The sequence below is a fragment of the Brachypodium distachyon genome, chromosome 4, assembly GCF_000005505.3.
Source record: "Brachypodium distachyon strain Bd21 chromosome 4, Brachypodium_distachyon_v3.0, whole genome shotgun sequence".
Taxonomy (NCBI): Eukaryota; Viridiplantae; Streptophyta; class Magnoliopsida; order Poales; family Poaceae; genus Brachypodium; species Brachypodium distachyon.
The window spans coordinates 20,334,808-20,343,682 of NC_016134.3; the positions used below are offsets into that span (position 1 = coordinate 20,334,808).

General features: G+C 41.1%; 2 long non-coding RNA genes across 14 annotated transcripts; one reads left to right on the forward strand and one right to left on the reverse strand.

The window, feature by feature from the left end:
* The first annotated feature begins 100 nt into the window (after nucleotides 1-100).
* On the forward strand, nucleotides 101-3,363 carry LOC104584547. Of its 13 annotated transcripts, none has more exons than XR_002960054.1 (5): nucleotides 108-574; nucleotides 987-1,032; nucleotides 1,303-1,463; nucleotides 2,119-2,865; nucleotides 3,039-3,363. It is a non-coding gene; the product is annotated as an uncharacterized LOC104584547 (long non-coding RNA). The 13 variants fall into 13 exon arrangements; XR_002960055.1 differs by having other exon boundaries at nucleotides 1,312-1,463; XR_002960052.1 differs by having other exon boundaries at nucleotides 1,315-1,463.
* Nucleotides 3,364-4,889: 1,526 nt separating this feature from the next.
* Nucleotides 4,890-8,145, reverse strand: LOC112268713. Its single transcript, XR_002960056.1, has 2 exons — nucleotides 6,087-8,145; nucleotides 4,890-5,144 (listed from the first exon to the last, which is right to left on the reverse strand). It is a non-coding gene; the product is annotated as an uncharacterized LOC112268713 (long non-coding RNA).
* Nucleotides 8,146-8,875: the final 730 nt, after the last annotated feature.

Below are 8,875 nucleotides of genomic sequence, written 5' to 3' on the forward strand. Positions count from 1 at the left end.
TAAGTCACAGTTGGCGTCCGTCCCGTCCTGCCCACCCCGAACGAAAAGAACCGTTCCCATCGGCCATCCAGCGTCCTCCCGTGATTACAGCCAAGCTAATGGATAACGGTAAAAAAACGTACCCAAAATATATACCGAAATTTTCTCCGCTTCCATCGTTCCCTTCTCCCTCCGCGATTATCTCCAGATTCCATCCGGCGCCGTCGCATCTCCTGCTCTGGCGCGACGTCTCCTTACCGGCGCCCCTCCTCCACTGCACGTCTCTTCCAATCTCATACTCGCCTCGCACCCTCCGCCTCCGTGCTCACCGCCCTAGCCGTGCCGCTCGTCTCGCCCTCTTCGCCCCCACGGCCGACACCGTTGAGCCGATGGATCTCCCTCGTTCTCGCCCCTTCCGCTTCTGCGGTCGCTGCCGCCGAACAGGCCGAGATGGAATGGAGCTGCTCCCCAACCGCCCCCTCTCCTCCACCTCTTCCATACCCCCGCCACGCCAATCATCTCGCCCTCTCTGCCTCGGCGGCCGACGCGCGGCCATGCCACCTCTGCTCTGCCCACAACTACGACAAAGCTTCCTGTATGGATTCTCTCTCTCTCTCTCTCTCTACTAATTATACTCCAGCTTTGTACGGTAATTCTATCTCTCTCTGTATTAGTGGTACTCAAGTTTTACATGGTGGTTTGATTTTCGGAGATAGTTGTATGACCCAAAACTAGATGTCTTTTGTTGTATATTGATCAATCGTTTTACCTGAATTGGTTAGCAAAACATCACCTCATTTTTTTTTGAGAGGAGACAGTACCTCAGTTTGTAGGGACTATGGGAATGGGCCTCTATGTTCTTGCTAGATCCTTGATTGTAAGAAACATATGTATACGTGTGCTTATTCTGGTCTCTTTAGGCCTCTTTATTCTGAGTTTACGTCTTGCTTTCAAGTGCGGGACTGCACTGGCACTCTCGCTTGATCCCTTACTACTCTTTTGAGCAGTTTTGTGTGCAAAGTTGAGAAAGTTGGGGCCAGCAAACGCATTAGAGTAAGCTTCTTTCATCCTCCTAGAGTTTTCTCCCATGATTTTGCAAGTAGAGCAGGTTTCAAAGCATTTGTCAACTGGCCTAGTGCAATATAGCTCATTTAAAGTTGAGTTAGGGGACTGTATTTTCATGTCTAAAGGCAATGAGAAAAGCAATGACCTGCACTACATCCACATGAAGGCTTTTAAGAGCGAACACAAATATTTCATTTAGTACAACATAGGTAATGTATTTGTTTATTTTGAGATCCAACGGTGGATGATGTATGATAGATTTTCTAGCAGGAGGCTACATTGAGGAGGCTCGATCGTTGTCAGCTGGAAAAGCTAATGGTAAACAGGAGAAACTAACAATTTCCAGATGCAATACATTTGGGCAATTTTATGGATTTTGTGGCTCTAGAACAGCATGGTTTCACTCCAATAATCTGAAGGTACTGTACATGTTTGTGCCACTTGATTTATTTGTTTTGCGTAAACCAGGGAATTATGTTCTGTTTGGGATTTCAAACTAATTTTGTTTATCTCGTGTGGGTTAATCACGTATGAAAGTTTTCTCGAAGGCTACTTCCAAATGAGAAATTAATAGATCAGTTTAGGGGAAATGTGTGACTCCATCAAATTAAACAGGCAGTGTTACTATTCATTCAACATGTCTAATAGTTCTATTTTTGCGGAAGATTCTATAGTTCTATGGGGTCAAATGCATCTTTGGGCTTATAGGTCAAACGATTTATCCCAAATAGTACATGTTGCTTTGCAGCCGTTAAATGGATTTTTTTACCCAAAAAATTCTTCTTGGTTGACTTTACTAATTTCATTGGTTTACTAATTAGCTCTTCAGATGTGATATACACAGATTAGAGGGATGTGCATTGTTTCTGACTGTGTGGGCAGATTTAGCGTATTAGTTTTCATAAATTTCTGAAACCGTGCAATTACTTGGACGAAATAGATGCTATGGTGTGTTCTGGCTGAAACTTGTGTTGTACTGTAGTTTCATTTGCTCACATGTATCTTGATTTTTCTTGGGTCCTGAGAATTTCTATTTAGCTGTTGCTGCTCATTTTACTTGTTTCTTTTTTGTAGATGGATCTAAGTGCAGTTTGCTCAGAGCACTCTGCAGTTGTATAATCACCTAGGCAGAGAAAGCTCTTAGCCTGGTGTGATTTAGGTCCGATCTGATCAGCTAGACGCGATCGGCGGGCGCCCACAACTGTAATCAAACTACGGCGGGCGCCCACAACTGTAATCAAACTACTGCCCTAAAAATATCTCTACAGTAGTCGGACGCCAAAGACATAACCTTGCCCTGGTAAGCAAGCGATGCATATATTGAATTCTTTATATATGTGAAGCCAGCATAGTCGATATATGAGTTGTTTTTTGAGAAAACTGGAAGCTTGCGTCTCGATGCATTGATAGAAGATACATGAGTTGTTTTCGTTTTGTATCTTGGTTCGGTTAATTTCACAACTTCTCCAGAACTACAAGACATCTCAGCAGAAGGTTAAAATGGACTTTGAAGCTTATGGGCAAAGGGTAAGTAAGTATACATGAAAATCCCAGTGCAGGTGAAGTGATTCTTCATTGGTAAAGTTTTCAATTGTTACAAAATTGGTAAACCATCATGGGTTAACATTTCTATAGGTCATTGAAGTGAAGGACAACGGATTTTGATGGCCGTGCAGTCTTATCCCAATATGGTCAATACAGGCATAACAGTTGGCTGTTCTTCTGTCTATAGGCAGCACGCCAACGACACGTGGACATCAGCAGATTGATGTATCATACGCCTAGGAGGTACATGTGTTGTTGTCCCTGTTGGTGTTGATGGTACGTACTTCTCCTGCCACTCTTATAACCATCCCCTTTTGTCCCAATACGTTTCCCTCTCTTTGCCCCTTTGGAACCTCCATGCATAACTCATGGCGGCGGGATTTGACATTTTGAACCGTCCCATAGTGACACCCAACAGAAAAATAATGTTGCCGTTGCCGCTGTTCCAGGACCACGGTGGTGTTCCCCGCTGAGCTCCTCCATCCGACGCAGGCCTCTCCCTAATCTCTTCGGACAAACTCGCCATCAACATCTCCTTTTTCCGTTTTTTTGTGATTACTTCTTTTCCTTTGTAATGTTTTCTGTTTACATAATTAGGAATATATGAATCTAGAATTGCTTATTGTTTATGAAAAAAATGTGCTATTGTGTCTGTGTTTTGTATATTGTGGAGTGACTGTTATCAAAGGAGTTGGGATTATTCTGTGATTATCTGGAAGAGCTAATGTTGTACTATACAACTTCATTAATACATGTGTAAATCGTTTACCTTAACAATGGACTTCTTCCTAAAGTAATTCGGTTGCCTTACAATGGACTTCTTCCTAAGAGCTGTATTTGATTGACGCATCGTCCTAAACATGTTCATGTGGGTTGATTCAATATCGCACAGTCCACGACGGAGCGAACACAATGGTTTGCTGCAAAAGAGAAAAATGGACGAAAATCACTCAGATGTTCACATTGGGAATGTTGTTTTATTGTTCCTTAGCAACGCACGGGCATTCCACCAATAAATAATAAACAGACATATATTATGTTTTTTTTTGGGATTTTCTAGAGATCCATCTTCTTCCGGTTGCTCCATCATATATACTAAGGGTCTGTCTATTGACCAGACGCCTGTTTTTCCTTTCTAAAACAGCCGCCTGTTATTTTGTTTAGAAGCAGTCACCTGGTTTTTCATCAAAAACCAGTCACATTTTATTGAGCTGTAAAACATAAAATATGCTATTGTGTGGACCAGAATTACTCCGAAATACTCTAGTTACGTATTGTTTCTATGCTTTGTGTTCTGGGCCTTTTGTGCTGAAATTTCGTGTGTTGGGCCTGGGCCTATTGTTTTCAAATGTTGGGCTTTGTGTCTATAGAAATGATCAAAATGTGATCAGCTTCTACACAGAAAACAGAGATCCATTCTAAAAAAAGAAAGAAAACAGAGATCCTTGTGTCAAAAAGAAAACAGAGATCCTAAGATCTGCTACAGGATCTAAAACAAAAGGTAAAAGAACCTATTTGCAATTGCAACCGGGGAACCTACAACTTGCAAATAAAATGAGCTGCAAATCCAATGAAGCGAAAAACAGAGGAGAAATCAACCGATTCAGATTCAGAAGAGAGAGGAGCAACTTCAAGTCTGGAAGCCAGTCTCAATATCAATACGTACAGGTGTTCACAAAACACCCCAATCCATCTCCTCCTCTCCCCTATAGGCAAGTATTGCTTCCAATACATGACACAAACACATAAGGAGAATTTGATTGCAACAGAAAAGTATTGGATCGGGTAATTTGTCCACATATTTGGTTCAGGGTTCAGTATGCCCTTCAGTGTTTGGTTAGCCCTTTGGTTACTTCTCTACATATTTCTGTGACATCAAACCCACTTCAAACCTTCATGCAAGAAGGTGCAGCATGAAACTAATGTTTGTGCATTTCAATCATAGTAATTAATTATGTTGGAACATTTTGAAGGTATAAAATATAATCACAACATCGACGAATCATGATCTCCTAGTACACCCTAAACAGATAGCTACCTTGGAGATGAATTCAAGAGCACAAAAACTACAGAGTGTTGACTATTGAGGGACAGGGGGTTGATAATATTTACAACATGCAGACGCAGAAATGCAGAATAGTGTATCTCCCCCCGCCCCCCCCCCCCCCCCCCCGCCCCGTCTAATAAGGTATGAGTTCCGCCACCCCACAGGACATTTACATCATGTGCACACTTTCAGAAAATACTTACTGCCATAGCACAGAAATGCTGATCAAAGAAAGCAGAGGGAGCACTTAATATTTAACAACAAAAGGAATTATAAGTAAACTACCGTTATTTGAACCAGAAATTTCCAATTATATGTTTATACACCTTACAAAAGACACCTCCAACTCGAGCATATAAGCTGCAAAATTATCCTCACAGAATTAAACATCTAGCAACATCAGATCCAAAACACTTCGACAGAAATACAGAAAATGGGTGTTTCAGTTAACATGCGAAAAAAGATCATCGTCTAATCATTGCCATCACCCTTCTTGGACAAAATGTATCTACAAATAATAAGACAGATGTATAATTAAGAATGGAATTGCAGAAGCTATCCAAGTGTGATTGGTCTGTGTGCAATTCTAAGAATAACTGCAATTGCAGTCAATGTGGTATGCAAATGCAGCCCGGGTGGTATGCAATTGCAGGTGCAGGCACTGGAAAATTGCAAAAATATGCAGGTGCTCGAATTACAAAAAGGAAAGAATGAAACCAAATCATGCAGTGCAGAGATATAGTCAGCAAACTAACAATTAGATCATCTATTTCGTTATAATAGCCCTCTCTGAAATAAGAATCGATGATCCAAAAGCACTTCTGGGAAATATCGACAACAAAAGCAAACCAGTGTGCTTTCTGGGATATATATTGAGCTAAATTAGAAGGAGAAGAGCTAATTGTCGCTGCTCATACAGAAAAGCATATGGCAAAGCCAGAAAACAGAAATCATATGGATTCAAGCATATACAAAAGCCATAATGTGTTGTGAAAAAACAGCCACATGTTATTTCAAGAAAAATCAGTCACTTTTTTCTGAGCCATGCAACACATATCTAATGGGACCAAAACAAAACAAATTAAATAGGCAAACGCTCTCACAACACATTGAAAATGTAGTTCAAAATACCTATTGTAACTTTACACATTACAGGTTGTACGATCCTAGAAGTAGAGCAATGCAAATTACCAAAAAGAAGACTATATGTAGTTGCAATTGCAGCCGGCAACAAATCTAGATTTGTCCTAAAAAAAACTACAAATGTATTTTAAAATTCTACAGTTGCAACGCAATAACTGGGTTGCAACTTGAATTAAAAGCCACTGCATGTACAAAATTTGATTTAAAAGACATGCAATCAGAAAATTTGAATTAAAAGCCACTGCAATTGCAGTTTTTTTTAGTGAAAATCGACCTAGGGGGTTTTCGATTTGGGAAAAGAACACACCTCAATATTGCTCATGGCGGCTTGAGGAAGAGAAGGACGAAGCAAAATTCGGTAAAACATAAACTCAAGCAGAAATCAACCGTCTCAGATCCGTAGAGAGAACAACAACTTGAAGCCAGAATTATGGGAGCTAACATCAATCCCCCGTAGTCAAGGTGTGCCCACTGACCGCACCCTCTTCCCTCCCCTCCCCTTATTCTTGACACTGGATTTCCTGGGAATCACACCCCTTATCGGCCAAAGAACAAAGGAAATTAATGTAGCCACAATATAGAGCGAGCGAGATGAAAAGGGGGTGCATTTTGATTTAAAAGGCAGTGCAAATTTCAAATAGATTGCATAACTGAATGTACAAGACCTAGTGCAATTGCAATTTCAAAAGGCTGGAATTGCAACGGCAGAAAGGGGTGCAATTTGATTTAAAAGGCACTGCAACTTTCAACCTTCTTATTTGAAATTAATCTCAGGTCTTGCTTCTACATTGCTTCTGTCGCTGCTACCACTAAAGACAGACAAAAAAGAAAGTAAAAAGAGTATATATACTTGTGGAAGTAATTTGAACGTAGAAGAAAGGAACATAAATGAAAATTGTGATTGCAAGTTGGTACACTTGGAATTGCAAAAGTTAAAGTAGTGCAATGAAATTTAAAGGGCAGTGCAATTTGCCATGATGAAAATAAACTTAAAAATATGCAATTAGTTGCAGTTTGGTATATCTAGAATTGCAAAAGTTAAACTAGTGTAATTAAATTTAAAGTAGAGTGCAATTGGCCACGATGAACACAAAACCCATGAACACAAAAATTGTAATAAACACCTTAAAACAGCGAGCACATATAAAACAACTTAATTTTTCAAAGCATTTATGAAAACACAACTTGTAGGCCAAAAAAAAAAATACATCGGATACAAACGAACCCATCATATTTGTACCCATATATGTAAGCCAAAAAATGACACCCTGCTAACCAAAACGCACCGATGGACACTTTGTACTAAGGCCAAAAGCTAGACCCATAAATCATCAGTCAAACTCAACAGAAAATTAGACATAAAAAATAGCTGCAAATTGGCCATTACACTTGAAGGAACGGATCGACATCATATCAATCATATTGACATTTCTAGTAAAGTATGGATGAAAAGCACAAATGAGTCTGACCATGAAAAGTAGGGTAAAAATGGGTAGATACCCTACTACGGCTAGCGGGCCTTAAAAAATGCTCCATCAAAACTGCGAGAACTCAAGCAACACCAAATCACAGCAGTTCAAACAAAAATCATCGCCACAGGAATAAGCCCCCATAAGCCCAGACTACAGATTCCTAATGTTCCTGTTCATGCTAGCAATACAAGCAAAAATCTGTGAGTAAGATCAGACTACAAATGGATACATGCTGTTCCCATTCATGCTACACACTCGCCAAATCAAACGAAAATCCCTGCTTCCACACAAACGAACAAGTACAATGAAACAATGAACAAAAAGTTTGTGAGTGATTTATTTCCCTGTGATTATCTGCATCCATATATATGTTCGGGTACTACCTCAACCCCCATCTAGCTCATTCCAACGACAAAGACAGTGAAAATCGCCACCTAACACAACAAACACAAGGCCTACGAACAACCATATCCCACTGAAATTAGCGGCAAAGCGCGAGCGAATCGAACCGGAGATAAGTTGTCGCTGGTGAGGAAGTTCCCCGCGAGAGCTTGTAGATTGGAGAAGAGGCGCGCCCCGGCGGCCGCGGACTCGAGCCGGAGACGATCCCCGGCGCCTCCCCTGTCTCCTCGTGTACGGCGCGTCCCAATCGTCTGCGCCGTCGCACCCAGCACGTCCGCAGCGTCGCGCCGTCGGTCAAGTGGCCGACGAGAAGAATCGCCCCGCCACCCCCCACCTCCCAAACCGCGGGCGACGAGCAGAAGCCCCCGCGCTGTCCTCTCCGTCTCGAGCGCGCCGCCTGGCAGAATGGGGAGAGAAGACCAGAAGAAGGGTCGAGGTCCAGCGAGAGAGCAGTCAGAGGAAAAAGAATTGACACGAATCTTGATGAGTAGATCGATGGTCCACAAATCGCCTGTGCACTAGCAAAATCGTATATAAATAGATTAGTGTGGACAGAACTATCTTGCCACGTGCTCTTCCATGCATCATAATATAATAATTATTATTTGTATACAGAAGAACAATTTATCAAACAAGATAGCTGAGGCATGCAACGTAGGTTGAGTAGTTCAACAATTTTGGAGTTCCTGTTGCAGCCCCGATCGATGCAGGTGCCCGAGTGCAGGAGGAGATCCAGAAATTATGGCTACTAGAAAAGGGCCGCGCCACACCCTTGTCATAATTTCTGGTGTCACAAAGACTTGCATATGTAACTTGATTTCTAGTATAGTCTGATCCGCAATGAAGTTATTTTTTTCCTGAAAGTTGAATGTCCATCTGATTCATAATAAGTGTCTCAAATTTAATACTTTCTCCGTCCAACAAAAGCTGTCTCAAGTTTTTCAAAATTTGAATGTATCTAGACATGACTTGGTATATAAAGGCATTCAAATTTAGTCAAAGTTGAGACATCCTTCGTTAGACGGAGAGAGTACTGCAATTTTCTAAAAGTTGAATGTTACTCCATCTGATCCATAATAAGTGTGTCTCAAATTTAGTACTTTCTCCGTCCAACAAAAGATGTCTCAAGTTTGTCAAAATTTGAATGTATCTAAACATAACTTAGTGTATAGAGGCATTCAAATTTAATCAAAATTGAGACATTCTTCGTCGGACGGAGGGA